Source organism: Agelaius phoeniceus, chromosome 1 (assembly GCF_051311805.1).
Source record: "Agelaius phoeniceus isolate bAgePho1 chromosome 1, bAgePho1.hap1, whole genome shotgun sequence".
NCBI lineage: Eukaryota > Metazoa > Chordata > Aves > Passeriformes > Icteridae > Agelaius > Agelaius phoeniceus.
This window is the reverse complement of record NC_135265.1, coordinates 146,116,845-146,144,454: the sequence shown is the minus strand read 5'-3', so window position 1 is coordinate 146,144,454 and position 27,610 is coordinate 146,116,845. Positions and strand designations below refer to the sequence as shown.

The 27,610-nt window shown below is 40.7% G+C and overlaps 1 long non-coding RNA gene across 1 annotated transcript; it reads right to left on the bottom strand.

Moving 5' to 3' along the window:
* Window positions 1-17,280: 17,280 nt before the first annotated feature.
* On the bottom strand, window positions 17,281-26,577 carry LOC143696153 (uncharacterized). Its single transcript, XR_013185563.1, has 3 exons — window positions 26,557-26,577; window positions 26,086-26,155; window positions 17,281-17,789 (listed from the first exon to the last, which is right to left on the bottom strand). It is a non-coding gene; the product is annotated as an uncharacterized LOC143696153 (long non-coding RNA).
* Window positions 26,578-27,610: the final 1,033 nt, after the last annotated feature.

Here is a 27,610-nt window from a genome sequence, read left to right as displayed (position 1 = left end):
AATGCCCAGGCTAGGGAAGCAGTGTCCAGCCAACCTCCAGCCAGTCGAGCACTGCCCAGGCGCGAAACCCAGGCCCTGTGCTCAAGCGGTGTTGTGCTTTAGGGCAAGTGGCCACAGGTAGAAACTCCAAAGCTGCAGGGCGCTGAAGAAAGGGCGACTCAGAGCTTCTTGGGGTAGGAGGTTTTATTGGAAGGGGTGATGATGGGTCGGGGAGCTGAAGTCTGAGCCCCGAGGCAGGAAAAAGCCTCAGGTTTTATAGGGAATAGGGGGGGTTGGGAACAACAAATCAGGAGAGGGGTACAAAAGATACATTGGAGACTGACAACAGTAAAGAACCAACGGGAGTCAGTTGCGGGTGGGGCCCTGGCCCCTGAACCAATCACCCAACACCCCAGCCAGAAGCTTCTGGAAAAAGAGGCAGGGGTGCTGGGTGACAGGCAGGCGGCCAGGGGAGGGGAACAAACGAGATACATTGGGGTAACCAGGACAACGTGGGAGGGGTACAGAGATTGACACTTACTGGAACCTTCGGGCAGAACCATTAACACAACAACGGGGGGAAAACTGAACAAACACAAATATAGAACAAACCACAACACCTGCTGTCCCCAGTGACAGCTGCCTCCCTGCCAGCGCCACTCAAGGCCTTCTCTCCATCCTCCTGCAGACCATGGATTCACAGGTATTCTGGTTCTTGCACTTGCAAAGCCTTGCCCAGTACCCCTAGCCTGCGGGCAATGGTTTGGATGAGGTGATGTGCCTGCAAATGGAGGCACATGTGAAGCTCCAGGAACAGGAGAGGATTCGGCTGGAGCAGGAGCTGGGGCAGCTCATGCTGAAGTGGAGCAGCAAATCCTGGGGAGACCTGCTCTGGTCTGCCTTGTACCCAGACTGACAGGTCTGGGTATTTGCTGGGCTCCTGCTCCTTCTCTTGGCATTGTGCTTTATGCAGAGGAAAAGAAGCCATGTAAGGCACAGAGCAGTGGCCAGGAGGAGAATGAGGAAGAGGACGAGACATGAGAATTACAATCTGGGATGGCTTCTAGAGGAGCGCAGTAAGTGGCCTGTACAAGACCAGCAGACAGGCTGTGAGAGGACAGCATTGTCCCTGATGGACAACTTCACAAGTGTCCTCAGGTATGTCTTGAAAAGGACATGTCTTCCTGGTGCTGCAAAGAGCCATTTCTTTTGGCAATGCCTTTTACAATTGGACTGCCCGTGAGGAGAAGTCATGTACTGTGTGCTGGTACTCTTACTCCTCCTGGAGGCCACACCTTCCACCTGATGCTGAGAGGCAGAGGACCAGCAAGAAACTTCCGTGTCTGTGTGGAGCTAGAATACAACTACCCGAGGGAGCAACTGGGGGCAAACCTGCTGTGCCTCCTGCACCACTGTGAGGTGGTTAGGAGGAACATGCAGCACCTCAACCTCCTAGACACCCTGTGCACCACTCCTGCCTCAATGTGAGGCAAACTGCCCACTGGTTCTGCACGCTGGTGAGATCAACCTAGCAGCGTTTGCCCCGGTCATGCAGTTGGCATGTAGTGCTGCTGCCCTCCAAACGCTCCTGCAAACTCAGGCTGACCAACAAGAAAGGAAACTTCTGGGTTAAGGTGCTCTTCAGGGTGCAGCCAGGCTCCTCAGACATCTTTGTGAGCAGCTGGCCTCGAGGGCCCCACACCCCAAGCCCAATGTGGCCTGAGACTTATGCTGTGGCAGAGATCAAGTTCTTCAGGCACATGGCCAGGCAGGGCCCCCAGGACAGCTCACTCCTCAGATGCCTGAAGCTCTTGGCAGGTGTTCTTGCGTGCAAGACTTCTCCATCTGTTCCATCAAGACCATCGTCATGCGCCTGCTGAACACTGTGCCAGTGTCATGGTGGCACAAGAGATACTTTGTGCCTCAGCTTGCGGATATCCTGGAGCAGCAAGATCATCCCTGGAAGAGAAACCCCTGGAGAGTTTTATTGTGAGCAGCCAGAGGCTTCTGGAGGAGATCAGTTTGCCCCCAGATGTATGAACAGCTGAGCCACCCAACCTCTTCCACCTCCTGACACAGGACTGGATCGCCCACTCCCAGGCGATGGAAGCCTCCCTCGATCTGCTCCATCACATGGCAGGAGTGCCGGTCCATGGCCGTTGTTAGCGGGGCTTGTGCTCAGAGCTGTGCTCATGGGGCTGGCAGCTGGTGGCAGAGGAGCAGTTCATGGTGCTCAAAGACAGGAATTCATGGCCTACAGAGACAGGTAGACAGATGAATATATAGCTACAGTGTGTGTGTATATGTACATAACTAGAAAGATTTTATTAACAAATGTGTTTTCAATGGATACACATTATATTGATAGTTCATTAGTTATCATAGTATTTACCATGCATCACAACATGTATCACTGTCTGTTGTGATAATATTAATACTCTCTAGTGGCTGCATTTATGAGAGGCAAGATTTTTATTACACAAACAGCTTTATAAAATATATATTATATTCATGTTGTATTTCATTCAAAACAATAATTTAATAAATCATATAGAAATAAAATAAAAATACAACTCTATAGAATTCCTCTATAATTACACTGAAAAATGTATTTATACCTAAAATTTTATTAAATTTGAAAATATTTATATAGCAGAAAAAGGTCATCAAAGTATTAACCAAACAATATAAATTTAGCTGTATATGCTGACACTATTTGTAGTGACACATATTAACACTCTGCAGCTACTGCATTTATGACAGGCAAACTTTCTATTATATAAGTATATTTTTTAAATAGATATAATACATACCCCATTTCTCATATTTTTATGGAAATACAGCCATAGACAGTGTCGCTCTCTGTTGGGACATCTATTAATGCTCCATAGACAGTGTACGTATCACTGGCAAGCCTGAAACTGCTTTGCTGTTGCTTCAATAAAATGCAATATTGCAGTGTCTGGAGCATGCAAGACTTTCTTATCTCAGTGAGACCTATGGCGTTGATAAATCTCACGCATTGCGAATCTGGGCTGGGGAACTTTCTCCTTGAACACAACCAAACTTACAGGGCTGAACCAGTTCTCATCAGAAATTAAGTTCAGCTGCCCCCAGCCCCCATGATCGCAGAACCACGGCTTGGCTTGGAAGGGTCCTTACAAATTGTCTCGTTCCACGCCTGCTGCCATGGGCAGAGACTCCTGCCACTAGGCCACCTTGCTCCCAGCCCCATCCAGCCTGGCCTGGAACACTGCCAGGGATGGGGCAGCCATGGCTCCTGTGGGCAGCGTGGGCCAGGGCCTCAGCAGCGTCACAGGCAACAATTTCTTCCACATAGCTTCCCTCTGTCAGTGGGAAGCCATGGCCCTGGTGCTGTCCCTCCAGGCCCTTGCAAATACCTCTCTGCAGGTCTCTGCTGGGTCTCGTGCAGGGACTGAGGCTGCAGGAAGGTGCCCTGGAGAAGGCCTTGGGGAGCCCTGGGGCCAGGAGTGCCACCATGAGGGCAGCAGGCAGGGCCTGGTGCGGCCATCGAGGCCAGGAGTGCCGCCATGAGGGCAGCAGGCAGGGCCTGGTGCGGCCATCGGGGCCAGAAGTGCCACCATGAGGGCAGCAGGCAGGGCCTGGCACAGCCATCAGGGTCAGGAGTGCCACCATGAGGGCAGCAGGCAGGGCCTGGTGCGGCCATCGGGGCCAGAAGTGCCACCATGAGGGCAGCAGGCAGGGCCTGGCACAGCCATCAGGGTCAGGAGTGCCACCATGAGGGCAGCAGGCAGGGCCTGGCGCAGCCATCGGGGCAGGAGGGCACAGGACAGGCACTGAGGCAAAGAGATATTTTTCTTTTCTTGTTCCTAACAAATTTGCAATCCACCAACAGAACCTGACCTTTGCAGTATGCTTACAACAGAGGCAATGTGCATGAGCAAAGGTAAGAGCTTTTAAAGGAAGCTCCTGAGTTTGGATGAAGCACTGAAATGACTGAGGGCTTTTCCCATCATTGTCATGGAACATGAAAGTCGACCCCTCGCAGAAAAAAAAATCATAAAAAGTATAATAAAATCATTGGCAAAGAAGAAAACTTAGAAAACAAAATTTCCGACTGCACTTTCAAGAAATGCAGGATTTTGTCCTTAAGGATATTTTTAATTTATGTACTTGCTTTAAAAAGCACATAGTCTGTAAAGGTGTTAATTCAATATAACACATTCTGTCTCATGAAATTTATTTAAGTGAAAATGTCATGCTGGTTACATTCAAAATAAGATGTAATTATAACTCCTATTTTTTGTTATATCACTTTGATGTTGTATCAACTATAGACCTTTGTAAAATATGTTGCTAGATTTCTGTATTTCTGAGTGTCACAAGCTATTAGGGCCTATGCGTATGTGCAAACCTCCTTAGCATTATGCTGAGAAAAGATGTTTGCAGTAAAGATAAAGAGAGAAACCAACCATGACCCTGGGATGCTTTAAATTTCAAAATGAAGTGCATTTGTGCTCTGGAAATAGGAAGAGCAATACTATAATCATGAAAAAAAAACTGGGGTTTTTTATCCTTTTGATACCTGACTCACCAGAAACCCAAAAGATACAAGATTATACAAGATTCCCCCCCCCCCCCCCCCCCAAATAATTTATAATATTCAGATAGCAGAAGATGGAGCTGATTAAGGTTGCTCAGACTTAGCTCAGACTTTCAGACTTTGGGCATTCAGTGAGAAGGTTCTCCATTTGGGAAAAATCATCTTTCATTCCCTACACAATTGATGGAAAGAAGATGTCAATTCATCCATCATAAAACATAAATCTGGGTATGCCTGTTTTAAGCTGAAAATACATCAAAAGCTTTTTGTTACCTTGCTGTGGCTGGCATGGATTTTGCAATAAATGATAGGAGAGAAAGGACTTGGCAAATTTGTCATGAATTTTGTTTTGCTTTAATTTTATTGCATATAATTAGGAAGTAAAAGTAAACTGAAGGTATTTGCTCCCTATCATTGTCAGTGGAAAACAGAGATGAATCCAAATATTCTACTTGTGCAAGAGACTTTATGTTTGGTATTGCCAACCAACTGGAAAAGCTGAATGATGTCCTTTCCCTTTACCATTTGTCTGCTCTTTTAGATCCATCAAAGAGCTGGTAATGATGTTTTAACAACAAGGAGAATAAGTTTTACCTGTGATTTCAGAAGGAAATACTGTGAAGGAGGAATGAAGAAAAAATGCAATAAACCAAACACAAAAACCCAAAAACACCCACAAATCCATCATCTTTCCTCATCAGGAGCTTAAGAAGCTCCTACCTTTTGTTCTGTATGTGTCTGATCAATGTCCTGCTTTCCTGCAATGTAAGATCCAGAGTAGGGTGGGTTTTTTTCTGTACAAAATGAACTTGAGTAGGTGAATAACTTTAGTCCACAGACCTGGGTGAGAGCATCAAGGGCCTCGAGACCCATGTACACAGCTACATGTCACCTAAGGTCCTTGTGATTCTGGTTACAGGAAATTTTTTTCTAACCTCAACATGAGAACACTTTTTAGCCAGGAACATGTGAGTGAGACAGCATTAATATTGGAAAGCTTCTGGCTGTTGCTGGTGCACCAAACTATTCTGCCCAGGGGACTTTTCAAGTGGCAGCTAATTGCTGATGTTTCAGAAGAAAACCAATTTTCTCTGTCTCCCAGAAGCAAAGTTAGACAACAAGCAAGAAAATAATATTTCTTTCTACTGCCTACAGGCAAAAGTAGAACTGCGAAGTATTCAGTGAACTAATTAAATACTGCTATGAACAGAGCATGACAAACTCACCAAGTTTTGTCTCTTTTCATCCCCCTTTTTAGGAAGCCAAACAGATGATCTTATCCTGATAATGTATGGTCTAATTTCAAGCTCCTATCTTACAATCTCCCCTTGAACAAATCACACTCCAAGTTTCCATTATTTAATCTCTTCTACTGAAATAATTCAACTTCATAGTCTTAATGATTCTCTGGGACCTTCTTACAGAACTTCCCTTGCTGTTAAGAGTCCTTCTAATCTTCAGTTTAAAAAGTTTTATTCCTAGAACACAGTTCTCTAAATTTACTGCTTCCTACTATTAGCCCCCAGATTTAAGCATCTCCCTCTCAGTCATCTCCAGGTTCCCCAAACTGTCTCTTTTGATCAATTATAAAACAGATTCCTGATTTCCATAGCTATTTTTTCCTGTTAAATTTGCTTTTCTCTTTTTTATTATAGGTGAGGAAAAGCACATGTTTAAAAGTGGCAGATAAACTTTAGACATTACATTAATTGAATCCTAGAAGAGACATGATGCCAGAATAAATGAAAATGTTGGTGGGTACATGGAGATTTAAACTTCAGGATATTATGGTCTGTGCTCTCTGTAAACAAAAGAATTATTTCAGCAGGACTTATCTGAAGATTTTCTGCTAGGAAACACATTCTAGAGAGACAGAAATATTGATGGATTCTAACAGTAAATTCTAGTGACATCTCATAGGGTTATGTGGCTGTGCAGGTGGCAGCCATTCTTCAGACATCCTCTCACTTGGCATCTGTGGATTACAATGTAAGAGATTAAGTCGCTGACATTTATCCCTTTTGGTTACTTTTGCCGTAAAGCTGCTTCTTCTTTTGTTAGCCCCTTAAAAAAAGGGTATCCTGGTTTACCCCAATATAGAGTAAGTGAAACGAAAATGCAATCAGTACAGGTTTTTTCCACTTTCTTGAGCCTCACATTGGTCGCCAAAAAGTATTTGTCCTGGTTTAGGGCAAATTTGGGAGGAAACTTCCAAAGGGATCCCTTTAGAATGCAAATTCAAGTGACCCCTCCCCTCACCAGTTCAGAAGACAAATCTCCTTTGAGAAAAGTGGAAAAAACTGTTTATTTAACAAGTAAAGTACTCACAAACATAGAAAAATGAATAATATTAAACAATGGCCAGCAGGAGCAGGGAGGTTGTTCTCCCCCTGTACTCAGCACTGGTGAGGCTGCATCTTGAGTGCTGTGTCCAGTTCTGGGCCCTCAGTTTAGGAAGGATGTTGAGATGCTTGAGCACATCCAAAGGAGGGCAATGAAGCTGGTGAGGGGCTTGGAGGTGTCTCTTCCAACCTTGTGATTCTGTAATTTTGTAATGGAACCTCTTGTTGTTCTGAAGAGAAGGCAAATTCAGAGGGAGAGTCCTTGTCGTGGGCTGTAGCTCAGCTCACTCAGTCCCTATTTGTCCCTCCTTGTGCTGGAAAATGCCATGTCCTGGGCCCTGATGGGCCACGGGCGTGAGCTCCCGGTGTTTTTCTGGGGTTTCAGTCCAGAGCAAGGCTGGTAAGTTCCAAGAAAAAGAAAAGCCAAAGTCTGGGGAACTTCTCTGCCTCAGCTAGCTAAAAACTAACTAAAACTAACTAACTTCTCTCCTGCTGTCCATGCTGCAGACAACACAGTCCAGGAGCAGGATGCTGGGGCCCAAGTGCAGTTTCTGCAAACAAACTGTGTGCTGCTTCTTCCCCCCTTTGCTCTTGGAACCAGACTTAAAGGTGCAGAAGTTAATATCCAGCATAAGCAGAACAGATGATATGGGATACAAGCATCATAATTGACAAGAGGGAATTAGCTATAGCAGTTGTGGCTGCCCATATGCATCTTTACATTTGAAGCTTTTGAGTATGTCCTACAATTCCCAGCCCAACATTTGCTGTTCTGATACAGCTTAGCTTAAAGGAGTGTTAAGAGCTGCTGAGTAGACACCTTGTTGCAACAGATTGCAAAGACAGCTGCCATCATCTAAACAGGAAAATTATTACAATTTATTATTTTTTAAATGAGAGGAATGTTTGGCATTGCAAATCCAAATTATCCTTTTCAACAGGAACGTATGAAGAGAGAGTGTCAGGTCTCTTACTAACTCCATGCATAAACTTCCAGAAGTTCATTTGCCACAGGAATCCACCTCTGATGTCCAAAATGCTGCATCTTATACTGTACCTGCTCATTCTGTGCTGGGTAAGGTTATACAGTCAGGAGCACATTCCCAGTTTATCTTCAGGCTTCAATAGGACAGAAGAGGCGCCCTCCACAAGCACTCTTTTTCTGTGTTTGGAAATTTTCTACTCTGTTCTGTGTACTTTCTAGTGATGCTAAGCACGTATAGAAGGTTTGTCTAACATTTCTGTTTCATCAAAATAACTTTCTGCTCCCTATCCCATTCACAGATCAGTGATGGCAAAAATACTTATGGAGAAGAAATCTCTAAGACAGGGCTAGTACTTCCTACTTTCACGATTTTGTGCTTAGCTCCTGGCTGCTAATGGCCACATTTGGCAAAGAGGATGGTGCATGGCAGTAAGTAAGGCATTTTAAGGAAAAATGTCCAACTCTCTACTTTTGCCCTTGAGCTGCTGAAGAAAGTGCAGCTGACTAAAATGCTTCTAAAAGTTTCCAATTCACACTCCAATTTCTCTGTCTTTATAATGAAATTGGTGCATATGGCAGCAATATTGTGTACCTTTGCTGCTCAGGGAGATAGTCTGACCCATCTATGCTCAAGGAAGTTAAAGTTTATCCTAAAGAAACCTACTGTTATAGCAACAGCTTTGCACAGTAGGTTCACCAGTTTTTACCAAATTGTTCCTTCTCCCACAGGTTATTTTTTGGTTCCAGCTGTGTGGAACAGAAAGTGTTGCTCTACCCATTAGTGAAGAAAAGACTATGGGTGACAATAAAGAAAAGACCATGGGGTGGGTAACAACTCACACTTTCAGTCTGAAGACTGACAGAAAAGAAAGCCAGTTTCCTATTATTTCTACAATGCCACAAACCCAGAGGGTTACCATTCACACTGGCAGAGCAAGAATGAATAACTGAAATAAAAGAAACAAGGGAGATTTCTTCAACAGAAATTGCAGGGGAATATTCTGTGTGTGAAAAATTAGTTGAAATAAGGATGATTTTTGACTTGCAGTATAGCAACAGTAATATGTAACATTCCTGGGGCAGAACCATTATATAAGCAAGAGTTAAATGCTGTACAAACGTGTATTTGTGATCTGCTATATTTTCTATCTAGGGAAAGCTTTTTTAAAGAAAAAATCTGAATGTTGCAGGTGGCAGTTGGGGGCTGCTTCCTGTAGTCAAGAAATACATTTCTATTATGAAAGCTCCCAGGGATTTTTTTATATTAAATCAGACAAGGAAAGAAACATGGCATTTGTTGATAGGCTAAAAGGTGCTGCTCCAAAGAGCTCAATGAATTTGCCTGAATAAAAATAAAGTTAAAAAAAAAAAAAACAACTCCATACTTGGCCCCACATTTACACCCTCACTTTATCATATGCTTTCTGTATGCTTCATTGGAAAGGTGGTTTTTGTCTACTTAGTCATTGATCTTACTTTAACTGCTTCTTACCATTATGGTGATCTCTGCTCAGCAGCTACTCTAAAACACTGCAAATCAAACAGCAGTCTGTTATTTGTGTGTGTGAAGACAGGTCATGCTCAATCTGGGATGCAATGGAGGAGTAACCAGCCATAAATGTGTAATGCAAAGCATTAATGGCAGGGGAAAGGAGGAGAGAAACAGAGCAGACACCTATCACAGTGGGCTAGAGCCATAATCCATGGTGCTAAATAATCTTTTGACTACTCCATCTCATCTGAATGTAGGTAATTTTCTAAGATGACAGGGACATGACTGTTTTATAATCAGTTAGGTGTCATTACTTAAACAGCCCCATTCCTCAGTCACGTGGCTAATTGCAGCGGTCCGGCGAGAAACGTCCCGGCCAGCTGGCCAGCACCGCTAGCAGCACGGGGGGCACTTGTCCCAGTAGCCAAGCTTCAAGACAGCGCCTAAGGCCAATGCCCAGCGTTACAGCTGTAGCGCTGCCTTCAGCAAGGACAAGACCACTTAAAGGCTGCGGCCAACAGGAATAACGAGAGCGCTCTTCGGCTGGGGTAGAGCACAGCTCACCAGAGCCAGAGAGAACCAGCAAACCAAAGACAACAAGGGAGGGGTTACATCAGATTATAAAGGGAAGGGAATCCAGGGGAGGAGTCGGTCCTTGGACCAATAGGGTGACAGGGGGGAAGTGGATTACAAAGGATTGACTTGAGGGAAACACCAATAAGAACCCCTTGGAGGAGGGGCCCCAGCCCTTGAACCAATCACTTGCTGCCCTGAGTAGAAGTTTCTAGAGGGAAAGGTGGGAGCAGACAGTGACGGACAAGGCACCGGGGAGGGAGTTTAGGAAAGGATACATTTGTCGTCAGGGCAACTGGGGAGGAGTTGGGAAAACTGATAGTGGCAAGGAGGGGAGGGAGAACCAGGGCAGAACCATTACAGAACAGGGGAACGGAACAGTCCAACTTCGACAAAACACAACACAACAGCTAATGAAGGTAATTACTGCCCTTCCATTTGTACCCAGCTGAGGGTGACAGCAATGATTTCAGCCCAAGGCCTGGTGCTGAGACCCTTACACTGAGGCTACCTGACTGATGTGGACTTTACAGGAATGACAGGTTTTGCAAATAGCATGAAAGACATTGTAGGTGTCTGTCCTTTTACAGCTTTTATCAATAATAAATGGTCAAACATTACAGCAGTACTCAGATTCTTATGAATAAATTGTTGAATAAGTGTGTCTCTACAGGCCTAATGGACAGAATACTGAAAGGAAAAAGAGTTTTCCACTCAGGCCAGTAGTTCTTTGCTTCAAGCACATTTGTTTTACACAGATCCTCAAAACAACCTTTGAAAAACAAAAAAAAGCAAACAAACAAAAACACCTCCACAAAAACCTTGAAAAATTTGAACAATTTTTCTCATGGAGAGAAGTTATTTGAAAGATATGTCACTGTTAATCCATTTTTAAGCAAACTCAGAGATTAATTTTGTTATTGAGATTCAAGTGGAATTTAGATTATCATCTAAAATTTTACTTGTAGTGTCTGCAGTGGATGCAGCTTTGGATACTCATCTGTGCCTCCATATGCTTTTTTTGTGAAACTTCATGGACACAGGTGGGAGATATGCTCCAAGGGGCAAAGGGAAGTAATAAAGTTGTGTCCTTGGTGTTTTTTGGTGGCTAACTCTTGGTGACCTTGTTTTTTTAGGTGGCTAACCCTTGATGCCTTTGTGTACTGGAAGTATTAGGGGCAATCAGAGCTGCAGTGATCAGTGAGACCCCTGTGCTTATAGACAGGCAGCATGGGCAGCTGGCTCTGCTCTGCAGGGATGGACATGGATTCCGATCCTTAGGAGTTTAGCAGAAAGTAGCTTCAGAATTTAAAAGAAAAACTTTATGGAAAAAGACTCTGTGACATAGTAACACTGCCTCCTAATGTGTTTCTTTCTCATTCATCCTGGCAGATGAACACCAAAGCCTTGCAGATATTTTCAGAGGAAGAACTGCTTTCTGAAGCCTGGAAAGAAAAAGAAATTAAGTGGTGGCTGCCTAGACCTGAGGAATAATTTTCTGCTGCTTATGTTACATTTTGCAGTGAATAGTGCCCTTGTCTGATGCTCCTGTTCTCTACCAGTTTGTTGCTTTTGCCTGAATCACAGTTAGCAAATTCTTGTAGGAATGTTTCCCCCTCAGAGTAGATTGTAAGGTGAAATTCCTTCATGTCTCTGAAGGACCTTGAAATACCCAAATGGAAGTTCTAGTTAAGAACAACATTGCTTTCTACTTGGGGCAAGGTAAAAATTGGGGTCATCTGCAGCTGAGGAAGAATCCCACAGCTTTGAAATGGAGAAGAAACACCAGCACCAAGGAAAGGGTTTGTACTCAGGTCTGCAGAGTTGTCATTCAACTCCCATGGTTCCTGATTATTGTCAAGTGGAACGAGTCCACACGGTGGAGTTCATTCTGGGCCAGCATCTTTGTGCATTCCTATTTATGTCCCAGATTTTGTGTCTAGGTATAGTAGAGGAAATGTATTTGAATATCTGTATAGAGGCTTTGCCCCAGAGGTCCCGGTTGCCCTTGATGGGCTGCAGCTGCGATGTCCTTAATTGGGCTGCAGCTGTGACCAATGAAGATGACTGGGATAAAAGGGGGTGGGTTAGCCAGTCAGGGAGAGCCTTGGAGGAGCCTTGACCTGAGAGAGAGCAGCATGCAGCAGAAGGAGTCAGTGAAGTTCTGCAGCCATGAGAATACACCAAAGAGGTGTGGACTTTAGAAGTCTGATAATATCACTATGGGACTCTAGAAAAATAGAACAACAACATCTAGGTTTTACATTTGGCATTGCAATAGTTCTTTGTTGAAAAGGAGAGATGCTTGGAAATGCGTGCCCGAAGGAGAGATGCTTAGGGCTGCTTGGAAACCAGTTGTGCAGCCAGCATAAATTATGGCAGTGCAGTATAAATTGAGACTTAGGGCTCTTAGCTTTTTCAAGATCTCAGATTTCTTTCAAAGATGTGGCCTGCATCCTCTGCAGCTATTTATCCTCATTCTTTGAGAGAAGTGGGCCTAATGGAATGACGCTAGAAGCATATTCCATTATATCTGTATATATTAAACGTAACTTGGGAACTCTCACAAAACATTAAGTGCTTCTGCAGTTTCTGGAAGTGTTCAGGCTCTGGTTGATCTGTTTCTACTGGTTTCATGTTAGGAATATGAGTCCTGACACGAGTGCAAAAAGGAGATCAGACCATCTAATTGCTGTTGCAGGACCTGCCTGTTCTCCATCTCTATGCTACTGTCCTAGCAGCACCAGTTAGTTACAAGTTTTTTTTAATGCTCTCATATCCAGAAATGAAAAAAAAAGTCTTGCTTATGGGACTGCTTATAAGTAGTTCTGGAAAACACCAATTATGTTTCTGTGGTTTAGACTCAAGTTCTACTTGTATAATTTATGTGATTTTGCTATATGACTCTGTTGTTAACTTTATGATTCACTTTCTGAGTCTGGGCTGCAATAGAAAAGTTAACGATTTACATGTTAAAATGCTTTAAACAGAGAGAAAAAACGCATTATCTTTCTTAAAACATCTCTTTTTAAACTACAAGATCCCTATTTCTCATTTACACTAAAGCCCTTTTATACTCCTCCATCTGTGTCAATAAGACATGAATTGTGTATGAATTGCATTTATGTCATTTTTACTACAAATAAATACAAATAATCAAATTTTCCTTTTTCCCTGGGCTATAGGTTAGAGACACTCAGGCTGTGATTGGTCCAATTTTCCGTTTATAGAGAGAAATAAAGATAGCCAGACCCTATAACTTATCTGCTTTTTAATTTAAAAAAGCTTGCTAGCACTCAGTCATTAAAATACAGTACAGTGTGATATGCCCAGCACATTGCTAACTGATAGAATGTAAAGGTTTCGTTTCCACAAGAGCAATGAGCACCATATGTTTTCATCATTAAATAACAATAGTTCCCTTCTGTTTTGGCATATAAACATGAAGTTATATTTTTCTAGCTTGAACTTCCAGCTCCAGTCCCATCCAGAAGTGAACAGATACATAGAAATGAATGGGCTCTGTTACAAATCTCAGGCAGAGTTCCTTCTTGTTAGAAAAGGGAGGGAAAGCAGATATATAATGATATAAATATTATTTCTCAATTTCTGTAGTTTTCTAGGTGTTGCAACTTCAGAAGTCCTTGTAGACTGCAGGGGTGGGTATAATATGAAATAGTGAACTGGACTGTTTACTCTGTGTATTTCCTATTTTGATGAAGGAAGTCAGACAACTTAGAGAGAGGGTGCCTGTTCCTTTACAAAACCAAAAAAATTGCCTAGACTCTGAGAACCTTCACAGGTTGACCTTGTCAATGCTAGAACTAAGAGGACGTGTCTGACCTGGTGGTGGGGGCTTTCACCATGTGTACTCTAGATGGAAAATATTCTGTTAATTCAGACTCGGTAGTCAAGATATGTAACATAAAGTTGATTTCCTCCAATAATAATCAGCTCATTTCCCTAGAAATTGATTATTTACACGTGATCCATTGAAATTGTATTGCACTGATACATTTGGAGAGGTCCAAGACACGAAGGGAAACATCTTCTGTTAAAATTTTTTGTGCTATATTTAGTGGAGGTGAGGAAAGAAAAGTAAAGCTGCAGGCAGCTGCAGTGACCAAGACTAAAAGAGAAAACTGAGACTAGAGACTCCTTTGTTTGGATACTGACAAATCTAGCTGTGCCACTAAATGTGAAATCGGATATGGAGAGAGGATTTTTTTTTTTTAATAAGGGTATTTTAACACTTCCATTATTAATAGGAATACTTTTGAGAATAGAGTGACTGCAGTTAGGAAATTTCCCAAGCACTCTGCATGTCTTATTCCTTCCCCATGTTTTTCTGTAGGCAGCTCCACTAAAAGACCTCACTGGCCCTTTGGAGAAGCACATACAAGAGACCATGTGGAAAGGTTGTGAGCTCGGGATGAGATAGGGTGACTTTGATGGTTGATACTCCAGTGACAGCAGCCAGAAAATTAATCTAAGCTTGCACACAAGTTCTAGTGTCACTGGTATCAGAGGCAGCTTGGAAGTAACCAATATGCAGAGAACTGGCTCCACTCACAGTAATTCACTGGGCACAGAGTAGTTCTTGGCTGGACTGTGACACACAATTGAGACATTTTTTGGGGCAGGATCAAGGACTATGGTAATTGGAAAAAATAATTGAAGCATGTAGTCATTTGATTAAATATTTAATAGACCAAATACTTTGTTGTTCTGTGTGTTCTAATTCCAGTGAACACATTTTAACAATTTTGGAATGAAGCACTGTTTTTTTCATGGAGCACAACAATTTTGGAGTAAAGTACTTGAATACATGCCTAACATTTTGGGTGACTGTTCCTTGCTTTTGCTAGTTTTTTCCTACTCAGTAAGTACTTATTGTATTGAGTCTTTCTTCAAATGATTGGGAAAAAAGAAAACTACTGCTTCTGTCTGTATAAGCAGATTAGAGTTTCAATTAAACTTTTAAAGTGAAAAAAGCATTAAGCCTTTATCTGTTGTTTCCATTCCGAAGCATTATCCAAGTTACTTATGTTCTTTAACTGTACTTTTTAGGAAAATCATTCTTACAGTCAAATAGGAATAATTATTTTCAAAGAATACTTATTGATAATATAAAATGCAATCATGTAATCCTGAATGCAAATGCATATTATAAGGAAATTTTTTCACAACCAGGTTTTATGTCCTGTTTGTGTAATTGACATTTTAGAAGTGTTTCATAAAGCAAGATTTGCATACAGTCAGTAATGGGCATATTGCCACAACTATTTTCTTGTGTGCTAATTTCTAACCAACTACTTGGACATCTTTACAAAGCACGGTAAAATAAAAGACAAATTATTTGGTAAGGAATATAATGACTTCTGACTGCTAGATGGCATTATGAAATAATAGTGAATTGATTCTAGAAAACATTAAATCTTGAAATACCTAAATAACAAAGCTTACCTAATTTTGTTTCCAATAAATGCTTGTCCTTTTAGCTATTTTCCTCAGTGTTATATTTTTACTGCCATTCTATTCTTGGACCAATGGAAAGTTATTTGCATTGCTTTAGTTTCAGAAAAGCATTTATGTATGCAAATTAAAAATAGAATTGTGTGAAAAAGAATTTCATGTCTCTTTCATATTAAAAAAAATAACATCTAAACTTTAATCATCTCTCTGTGCTTTTATTATCAAATCCAATTATATGGTACTGAATTATTTAGGCCTGAAAAGAAATTTAGATAGCTTTCAATGAACATACTCTGTAACACTAAGATGTTATCATTAGTATTTAAAATCATAGTATGGTAGATGTTGTTGTACAGTTATATCAAATTTACCAAAAGTTTCCCTGTTCATGCAATAGAAAAATTATATGGGAGCAGCATCATTAGGGCTGAAACATGGACTATCTTTTATAAAAGCTGCTATTGAAAATACCTGGGCTTTAATAAGACATATTATTTGGGTTTTTTTAATATTAACAAGCCGGGAAGAGGATGGGCATCTCTGCTGTAACATTTCAAATAATAAAAAAAAATGTTAACAGTTTATGATGACTGGTCATGTAGCTTGGGACCTGGCAAAAAGTGTATCTTGTCTAAATTCAAATGACAAAAAGAAAAACCCCAAAAACAAAAACATCCAGATTTACACTGTGTGCACCATCTTCTGAGGGCCTGATCCCAAGGCCAATGAAGATAATGGGAGTATTTTTGATAAATTTCATAGAGAACATATGATCAGATTCATAGAATGTCTCAAATTATCAGGTCTCATTCTGCTTCCAAATATACTCTCTTGATGTAAAACTAGTCTCCTCAGGAGGATTATTTTCATGTTGCCAAAAACGAAATTATATGATACTTCTAAAAACAAAAGTAAGCAGAATATGAACTTATGATTAAAACTATGATGTAAGAAACAGGTACAATTAGGTAAGAATAAAACATACACCAAACTTTTCCCTTCAGAATTCTTAGAATCAGCTTCTCTTCCGACATCCAGTAAGTCAGAATTATTTGACGACACCCTGGACTAAGAGTTGCTGACTCTGTGTCCTCCATGAGCAACCCAAAATGATAAATATCCCTGTATGTGCTGGAACTTGTCCATGTGAAATATGTCTTCTCATGGCCCATTTCATGGTCTATTTGAAGTTTTCTTGGTAGATGGAACATTTATAAGGTCTTTTATTTCCCCCATGCAGAGCCTAATATTGTTGTAGGACGCTCAGTTAAATCACTTAAGAAGGGTCTCTGTTCAATCTGATGACCTATTTTCATAAAAGTCAAAAGAATTTCTTTAGGGCTTCAATGTCTCTATTAACATTATTGAATCTGGTTAAGTAGTTCAAATATTATTTGGATATAACTGAGGGAAATTTACATATGCATAGACATTCCTAGTTGCTTTTTTAGGGAAAAAAAACCAACAAAACAGAATGGAAATGATCTCCAAGTACACAAAATTTAATTAAGAAGGTAAATTTTATGATGAATAAAATCATTCTTAGTGCTGAAGTTATGAGGTTGGGGTTTTGTTTTTGTTGTTTTGGATTTTTTTTTTTTTTTTGTGGGGTATTTTTGCATCAGATGTCTTCAGCTTCCACACACTAATGGCTTGCAGTGTGTAACATCATTCCTTGCTGCTTGACTTACCTTTAACATTAAGGAACTGTAAGCAGAGTTTTTGCAGTTCTGCTCTTGGTGCACACTTTTGTGGATCAGTCTGACTCTCCAATAACTTATCAACTCACTGATTTCGCAGTTTCCACCAAATTTCAATAGGTGACAGGTATCTCAAGGACAGTACCCAATTGTGGTTCACATAACCCAGCTACAGTCTGGACATCTCCATTCCAAAGTGTGGCATCAGCTTTGGAAGAGTCATTTTTATTTTAGCTTCATCAGTAATTTGTGCTTATCGTAAGTGAGCTGAAATAGATGCCGTGGAGGACAAAAAATTTTCCCTATTTTTAGACATTTTCAGAACTTCTCAAGATAACCTGGTACTTCCTGATAATCCTTTGAGATTGTAAATCCCAGCCTACCCACCCTCCAGAGGAAATCAGGCAGGCAGCAATATATCCATCTCAGTGATTTTACTCTATTAGATTTATCTACTCTGAAGACATGAGTTAGCAGAAGAGATAAAAAAAGAAGTGCAATACTGGAGGAACAACTGAAATAGAACATGTAGGTCAGTCTCTCCCTTCTTTGTTTCATACCTTTGAGTGGAGCCTTTTGATTTCTAGGTCCATGGTTTATTCTGCTTTCATCTTGTTGCTCTGTCCTACATCCTTGGCTCACTTGGGGTCTTCTAAACCTGACAAATTGCCAGATCATATCAGATTAAAATCTTCACTGATTTTGCACTCCAGCAAGAAAGAATTTAGTATCTTTCATCCCTGGACAAAACCCAGTTAATTTATAGGATTTGTTAGTGTGTAGCAATTACAACTGGCCAGAGCAAAGGCACTTAGTAAAATGCCTTGCTCAGCTGCATATATTTTCTATATTATTTAGGTGGTAAGGAGTAAGAAAAATGCCCACAGAGAAAAAAAAAGAACCAACTTCTGCTGTTGCAAATAAAGTAAATTTTAAGCCATGTTGCGTTCCTAACAAAGACTCCTAAGTCTTAGAGGACAGATACAAAACTCATCTCTGCAGCAAGATTTGGCATGATGTAAAGCAGGTATAGACCCTAAGACTATTTCAGGAGAAAATAGGGTGGCACATTATTGTGCTCACATAATTTTGGCTTACTTCCAATGTTTGTGAAGAGTACCATTTTGTCTTCTACATTTCTATCTTGGGAAGTGACTTTGGCACCAGAGTCAGGGCAAAATTGGCCTCGATGAGTTCATCACCACACCTAGGCTTGACCAGCTGCTGTGACAACAGCAAATGGTCACGCAGGGCTGTGCTCATGTTCCTAAAGAAGAACCGAAAATAGCTGTACCAGTGTGACACTGACCTGGAGCCCACATCCAGGGAGCCAGCAAATACCAAGTATAATGTCTGCAGTGACTGGGCACTCCAGAATGAGGTAACAGTTCTCTTGAACTGTTTCTAGTTAATAAAACTATTTCAAAGTTAATAAAAAGCTAAATGGCGGCATGAGGAACATATCACACCCACCTATTTGTCAGCTTCCAAGAATCAGTCATAGCATCTGACCACTGTCAGAAATGTAAAGTCAGTGAAAAGGTATCAACACTTATCCTGCAGCCAACAGCTAAAATGGGCTGTATGTGCCCCAAGAATGCTAATTTCCTCTATTGATTCTAAAATGGTCCCTGTGTGACAAGCTCAGGTGGACCTGCATTACAAACACTTGCAATCAGGTAAAATGAATCTGCCATCAAATTTCTCACTGCAAGAATCTGTAATAATCATAGATGATACTTTCTGTAATTACAAAAAACCCTGGAGCTTTTTGGGTGGTATCCTAGGTGCACATCAAAAGGAGGAACAAAGTTGCAGGTGGAGAGAGGTCTTGTACTAACAGCCCACATTAATGCCCCATAATTGTCATTTGTCAAGAGAATCAACTTTTTGCTGAGGCAACCTATCTAGCCGAACTGCCACACTGTCATGTAGAACTTAGGACATAAAGCAAGCATTGATCACATTAGGTAAATTAGAGAAAGATTATTTTCATGCCTAGAAACAAAAAGATACCCAGGGCATTTATTATTTTTTTTCCAAAGAATCTTCCTTCCTTCCTTCTGGACAAGATTATGATAAAGAGACATAGACTCCATATGGCAGATTTTTTTTTTTACCAATACAGGACTCCTTTCTGAAGGGTCTGAAGGTCAAACATTACCTCTGCTTAATGTAATTCTATGGTTTGGTTTTCTTTCATTCTTCTATGCTTTGTTCTACAAAAAATATTTTCTGACATGGAGGAAGTCTCTGGCACTTTATATTTGCAACAAATCAACCTCACGTGGTCGCTTGGCTGTCACCTTACATAAGGAGCTCTTTTCACATGTGCTGGCTACCTAAGGCACTGACAGTGCAGGTAACTGTGGAATTTGTGATCTTCTGTAAGTTTCCTGATTTATGAGAATTTAAAAAAGAACGATTTCACCTTTAAATAGTGATGTTAAATAAATTAAGATAGATCTAGAGTTTGCCTTTTTTAGTGCTTTCTAAAATATTTGCATGCTTGTCCGTTCTACTGGTTCTTCTTAAGGACAAAGTTATTACCTGAGATATAGAAATAATGCCTTTTGGAGTAATTCAAGCAATTCAGTCCACGGTGTACTCTAAATGATGACTAAGGTGTGACATGATCACTGTGTGTAAGTATCTCAGAGTGAAGAGATTTCTGGTGCTGCAAAACTCTTGGCATTCATAAAATGGCAAGAGGAAACCACAAGGCTGAGAGACAAAGTAAGACAAAATGAGGCAAGAAATCAGGCATACAGGGGTGTTTTGTGTGTGTGTGTGTTTATTTGATTGGGTTTTGTAATTTAGCATTGGAAATGTTTGTTCAGGAAAGGTGTGACCTCTCTGTCATTCTGCATTTCTTTAAATCAGGATAGGAAATCTGCCTACAAGAAAGACCAAATTATAGCACAACTTGACAGACGTGTTATTTAAAGAACTTCTTGTGTCTGTATTATACAGAAAGTTAGACTAAAATATATTCATAAGAATGGGTGCAAAAAGTGCCCTGCAACAACAAAGAACTCAGAATTTAACTTGCTTGTGAGTGGTAATATACAACTCAGTTAACTGCAATGTAGCATCCCACTCTGGATGGACCTGGGAGGTATGGGTACTGGTGTTTGACGATATTTCCAGTGCTGTGTTCTTATGAATATATCATCTTTTCTGGTTTCAGAAGTAAAATATCCATGAAACTGGGAACACTGTTTTCTCTTGGATCCTTCAAGGACTGTTGATAGCAAACACCCATGAGCAAGTTAAGCAGATGTTGAAAAGCAAATGATATTTTCCATCCATTCTTATCCTTGATCATAACCTGGTTCCCAATGTCTAGTTAAATATTTCAAAAGAGGTGGTGTTTCTCTCACTCCTGTCTTCTGAAGCTGGGAAACCCAAACCCTTTTCAGCCTTCCTGCAAGTGTTTTATAATGCTGGAGGACTCTACATTGCCTGTGATTTTGGTGAAGGGTTATGATTGTTCTGTGAATGGCTCTTGTAAATCCACTTCCCCATTCATTCTCTCACAGATATTTTGCAAAGAAGCAGTACACAGTAAAGGTGCAAGATAGGCACCTCCAGAATTATCACTTGAATGTGCTCACCCTCTAACAGCAGCTTTAAGGACATTTCCTACTGTTTTTGCAGTATAGAAAATATGCACCTGGATTCAGAGTCCATTTGCAGCCTCTTGTCATAACTGTTAACATGGCTACAAAATAAACTTGCTGAAAGACAACAAAGGGCAAGAACTCCTTGTTAAGTTTTCTACTCATTGCAGGTAAATTGGCCAGACTTTGAACAGTGTTCACTTTAGCTGTTTTTTCATATGGGTCTGACCACAGAGTCCTTGAGCAGAGCCTTGGTGCAGCATTGGAGTACTCTTGACCCACTTTGCAATTCCCGCTTTTGCCATGATCTTTGGAGGAACTGAAACATCTCATTTTCCAGCTCTCCCTCTCTGTTTGTGGGAAGAATATTCCTCCTTAAGAAGCATTATGAAATCAAATGATATGAGGTGTGTGGAGTACTTGTATATCTATATGAATAGGCATGGTGTAGAAATGCTTAATGCAACAGCTCTGAGGGAGCGCTTTAAATTCCTTAAAATAAAAAGTTGATCCTTGCTCACTGCTGTGGATACCACCACAGTACCTTCTGTTTTGTGACTATCAAGATTAAGATCACAATAATATATAAACTAGATGAAACACTGAAGAGATTTTTTTGGTAGCTCAGATGGATTCCATCCAGTTGGACCAGTATTAGCCAAAGGTATCCAGGGAAACAGACTACACCAGTCCCAAGAAATTGCTTCCTGAGACAAACTGAATATTCAAGAACATTCAGTTCCAAAATCTGATTTGTTCTGACACTCATTTTTATTCAGGTGACTCTGACAGTTACCATCACCCAGTATTAAGCTGTTAAGCTTTTTTTTGTTTGAATACTGAAGGTTAAATTGAACAGAATGCATATCATTGTATCACAGACCAGGCTGAGCCAAATGCAAATTTTACATTGACATGTCCATGTGATTTGAAGCAGACAGCAGGAAAAAGAACCTTAAAGGAAAGTAGGAAAATAAGCAACTGAGAGGGGAGAGCTTCATTCACTTGCTGAAGTAGAACTGGCATTGACCTCATTCATACTGATTTGGGTTTCTTGAACTCTTTCTGGACAGTTTGCTTGGTCTTGACGAGGAAATAATTTTTTAAAAAAACCCAGAAAAAATGTAAAGCACTGGAAAATTCTTCTTTGAAAATTGGTATTCATAAATCTGGATTAAAAATTACTTCCCTAAAAATATCCTTAGACCTTTTCCCCCAAAAGGCTCCTCTCCCCAATCTTTCATCATGGTGTTAAATTCTTTCCTCTGATCTGAGCACCTGCCTGTACCTGACATTTAAGTGAGATGCACACCCACATCTGAAGGCAATCTTTGGCTCATTGAATCAGGATTTGGCTTTGTTTTATTTACAGAGAACGGAATGCAGGGATGATAAAATAATTCATAGGGATGGTTTATGGATTGCTCTGATCTATTTTTTGCTAACAAAACAAGCAAGTTTTTCTTTGACACAGGTAAAACACACTTAGAGTGAAGTTTACTTACATAAAATATTGCACACATTCCTGCATTAATGAGGATGATTTTTTTTTTTTGTTTTTTTTCCTGTTTGTTTTGTTTTGGAAACCATCTTAATTTTGTTCTTTTAAACAGTTACCATTTCCATTATGTTTTGCATTCAATGTATTATACTAAATTTCTTTAAAGATATTAGCTTAAATTGAGAGATTATCATGGGTTTTATGAAGATTATATTTTATCAAGTGTAACACTAGTCTTTTATATGAACAAGGTTATTTATAAGATGTCTAACTGATAGATTCACAAATGCACCTGGGAGGCTTTGTATTGCTTTTTCACTTAAAAATCCTGTTTTGTTGTAGTAATCTAATTTTTGGACTCGCATTCGGGTAAAAATATATTCATTCTCACTGCAACAGTCTCCCACTAAGCTCACTGGGAATGATTTAATAATGGCATACTTTGAACACATACTTTCTGCATTTATTTTTGAAATATGTGGATCCATTCTCAACTATTTTCCTTGAAAGAATCACAACATTTTTTCTTGTGACATAAATATTTATAATAGGTGAACTGAAATAGTCTTCAGAAAATGCAAAGCCAGATGTTAATAGAATAATTTTACACAGATGACAGAAAAATTTGCTCTTTTATTCTGAATGCAGAAGAATAAATTCTTATGTTTTATTCATAAATGGAATTTTTGAGAACTCCTCGTTTAACTCTGTTATCCTGTTCCCAGATAAACTGTGGAACTGGGAGCCAATACCACAAACTGCTAAGCACAGTCTACAGGAAGCTGAGAGCTCTGAACTCTGGTTGACTTGGTGGAAGTTAGTTTTAGGAGTGGAAGTTCATTTCTGTCCTCAGATGGATACTCCAAGAGCCCTTTGAAATCAGTGGAGCCAGGCAGACCCCAGATATTAGCACTGCATGAGCTCTCTTCCTTCAAAAGATATTTTGCATAACATGAAATGAATCAAGAGACTAAAGACTGATGTCTAAGCAAAATGTGTTCTTTGATGAAAGGAGCACTTGAGGAAGACTGTCTTGAGTTGCTAATTACACAATGTCCTTAATATTTGTGAACCTCAGCTGTGAAAGGGAAGGATAGAAAGAAGTACAGCAAGGTTAGGGGATCAGCCTGTGTTGTGAAAGGTTATCACTCAGAAACCTGTCTCTTCACAAAGAAAAAGCTACCCAAAACCACTGCACCCAACCTCTCTCAGCTCAGCCCATACCTCAGAGGCAGCACAGTGTACATTCCTGTTAGCAAGCACAGGAATGTACACTGCACTTTGTTGCTAAACTGTAAAAAAACAGGGAAAGCATCGCTTCTTCCTCACCTGCAGCCTGGGAGTGACAACTTCCCACATCTACTTGATCACTATAACCAAGAGCAGTGGTCCAGAGGCCATTTCCTGCAGTCTGACATTGAGCAAAGCTATTACCAGTGGAAAAGGTATGGTGCAAGTTTCAGGCAAGTCACATCACTTTCTGGTGGCTGTGAAGGCAGCTGTGGGCATCCCTGTCACTATCTATTACTTTCACCTTGGCTTGCCCCCAGTCACCTGTGTTTTCTTGGGATTCATTTGTAACTGTTCTGCTCCCTTTCCTGTGGCTGGTTGTGAAATGCTTGTGAGAGCAGCCATGGCTGAGTGCCTTCGTCTCCGAAAATTGTAACCAGAAAAATTGCATGAATGAACATATATTTTTTTTTAATATCTGTTGGATTTTTTTCTATTTCTAACTCTGCAAGAGCTAAACGTCTCAGTCACCACAAAATATCCACCCCTTGCTGCTGGTTTGCTCCCGTGTACATGTTGCTGACAGAGTGGTCCAGCCTGTCTTCTTTCTAGAAATGCTGAATTTGTACATTTTTAATGTCTGCTGCTTGTTATGTTCATTTCAAACTATGCTGGTAAAGCGATCAGGCAAACACATATCTGCCAAATGAAAACTTATTTTTGCTGTGTTCTAAGCATATAAAGGTACATCAACATCTGTCAGATCTGTCATATGTAATCTTAGCCTTGTTTAAGTGAAATATAAGTAAATATCAATACATAAATAAGAATAAAGATTAAATATAAATTTTATCCAGCTGTATAACGAGTATGCGTGGGTATATATTTATATTTGTACACACAAATCTATCTGTATACTTATATATGGAGCATTTGCTTCTCATGGTCTGGGTAGGTTTCCCTTTTGTTAAAACAGTGCTGAATTCACAAAGGCTGAACTTGTCCCTCTGAGAGGAGGAGCAGCCAACAAAACAAACCAGGAGCATTTTTGTATGAGGTCAGAAAAGCCATTGAACAATGCACTATAATTTCTGAGAAGGTCATTTCTACTAAGAAAATTGTATCCTAAAAAGGAAAAGCCAACTAAGGAGCCTGCAGACAACAAAAGGTAGTAAATTATAGAGCTCCAGACCCTACCTAAATGCTGTGTCTCCTTTTGGGTAGCCTGGCCCTGTCTCAGAATCCAAAATGACAAAACCAGAGAATTTCATTTTAGCTTAGAATTCAAATATCAAGGCAGAAGCTCAGTTAACAACATATCACAGATATATAATCAAAGCCATCTTTGCAAAAATGCTAAATATTTATGGCAAACTATCCATGTTGGCTTCAAAACATCCATTTCCCCTGATGGCATTGTGTATACTGGGCAAGAAAATGACAGCAAAATAAAAACAGGCAATTAACCTCTGCCCTGAGGTTGGCTGCCTCTATGACTTCCTCCTGGACTTGCACCATCCTCCTTCCCAATGAGACAGCAGAATTACTTGAGAGGGATAGGGATCTTCCCCTGCTGATACAGTGATTCAACAGAATGGGCAGTGATAATTTGGAAAAAACAAGACCATCAAACCTCAGTAGGAGGAGCAACCTTTAAAAATAGATGGTTTATCCTTGGCAATTCAGTTATCTGCTGTGCTGGCACTCTGCATTGTCACCAGTTAGCAAACATGCATCCTCATATTTATGAACTTTTCCACATAGAAAATCACTTTTCCATCAAACCTGTCCCCAGCTCATATTACTGGGGAGGGGAGGTGCTGCCACTCTGCCTTTTAGCTGCTAAAGCTCAATGGGCTTGCAGCTGCTTTTGAGGTTCAGTGAACAGAGGCTTTTTTGGGAAGTTGTGACTGAATCACTGCCTTCATTTCAGCTGAGATGAGGGCCAAATGGAGGGAATCCAAATTGCATGGAGAGCACTACATGAGAAAATAGCTGCGGTCATTTCTGTCGGTGTTCAGCAAAATTTGACAAGCATCACAAAAGTGGTGTTACTGAAAAGGGAAGCACTTGTATGGGGATTGCAGCTTTAGTGCTTTAAAGGAGTAGAAAAAGGTCCCTGATTAAAGCACGGAGAAAATTTACATTTAAAGATGATTATGATAAGCAGGGCTGAATAAAAAACAGCCTGTGCCATACTGTAAGGACTATTGACTGTTACTGCTTCTTTACTTCTAATACTTCAGGTTTTAGTTATCATCTGTGCTTTCAGAGGCACTTAAAGGCACCCCTGTCCCATTTCATACAAGTTTTTCATGTATTCTATGCAGAAAGAGATGAATACCAGACTTTGCTGTGAGTTTGGGGTTTGGCTATTAAAAAGCTGTTTTGGGATGATTTTGACATATAGAAGACAAATCCCTTCATTAAGGAGCTCATAGTATAGGGCCAGCACAGACTGGTTTTGTTGCAATTCTAAGATAGAGGAGTCTTTTTACTCCAGGATGAAAAATAGGAGATTCCAATTCTACTGAAAAATTACCAGGTTGGTCCAAGTGTGCAGCTCAACAGCAGATGGTGGTGAAGTAGGCTGGTCTTACTTTACCTGGTCAGCTGGATTACCCTGGTCAGCTACCATGGAATTCCTGATATCCAGTTAAAATTGTCCTCCTTAAAAAAAAAAAAAAAAAAAAAAAAAAAAAAAAAAAAAATTATAGTCCCTTTGTATTACTCCTGGTTTTCTCTGTATACTCAAGAAAAATTCTAAGATGTAGTCTTGACCCTAGAAACTGAACTTAAATTGGAGTTTTCCCAACAGAACTTCCACAGTTTTTTTCCATGGGACATGTTCCCATGCTATCCAAGCCAGCTACTCAGGTGCTAAATCACTGACAGCTCAGCTTTCACTGCAGCTCCTGAAGATGTCTCATCATTTGTTAGCTCTCAGCTTTCAATACTGCTGCACTCAATTTCTTTTTTGTGCAAGCATCACTCATCCCCATCTGTTACCTACCTCCCCTTCTTCACAGTACACTTAATATGATAGACATTGTCCAAAAATGTATGAATACCTCAATTTTGTCCTTTAGAGCTTCACCAAACAAAATGCCAAACAGCAATACAGTCAGATTTTGGAGGATAAGCAGTCTTTTCACCCATTTAAAGTCACTGCCTCCCACACTTGCAGGTTTGATACAGAGCACTTCAGCAGTGGGTAGAGATGAATAGCACACTCCTTTGTATGGAAACTTCTTCTGTATGGAGATTTCTTTCTTGAAGGACCCCAAAATTCCAAAACAATGCCAAAGGCAGAGTTTTGCTAATGCTGCAGCGTTGCCACCTTTGAAGTCAAATCAGCAGCCGTGTGTAGGTATGAAGGAAACCCTCTGTTCAAATGCCAAGCTCAGTAAGAGTTTAGACACAGACTGTGCTTTCCAAGGTGGTTCTGAGTCAGGATAATAATCTTTAAGCTCACATCTTAGGAAAAGTTAGGCTCAGAGCTGACATACAGAGAAGGAGAGGATCTAAATCTCTCTAGCACCAAGGCACAGCCCACACTCACATTTACCTTTGCTCCTAATGAACAGGAACTCTACATTTGTGTATCTCTGGCAATGGAATTCTGGTTGCAGCATGAGAATTATGACAGTGGATTTATGCATCTGTGTGTTTAACCCTCTTATAACCCCAGTGTCCTTATCCCTCTCCTCTTGGACAGGGACTTTGGGAAGGTTTCTGCATTCCCGACAAATTGGGCAGCATGTCCCTGGCCTGCCTTGTGCCTTTGCAGGTCTCATTAACCTTTGAAGAGAGCTTGCTCTCAATTTGTCTTCTTAAGTGCAATCAGTGAAACCAGATGGAAATGGCTTTGAAATTTACCTTTTCAAATCTCAGCTTTGTATTTCTCCTTTGATGTTCCTTGTCAGGTTTTGCAGTTGTCCTTGCCCCTCTCGCCTCAGTGCAGCTTCCTCTCTCCAGGCCGCGCTTTCCCCAGGCTTGTGCCTCCCTCAGCACTCTAACTTGCAAAGGAATTTCAGTCACAGGAGCTCTAATCCACTCTGCTGCCAACAGCAGTGTGTGTCATCCTCAGTGGTGTGTCAGAGTTGGACAACCACTGGGAAAAAA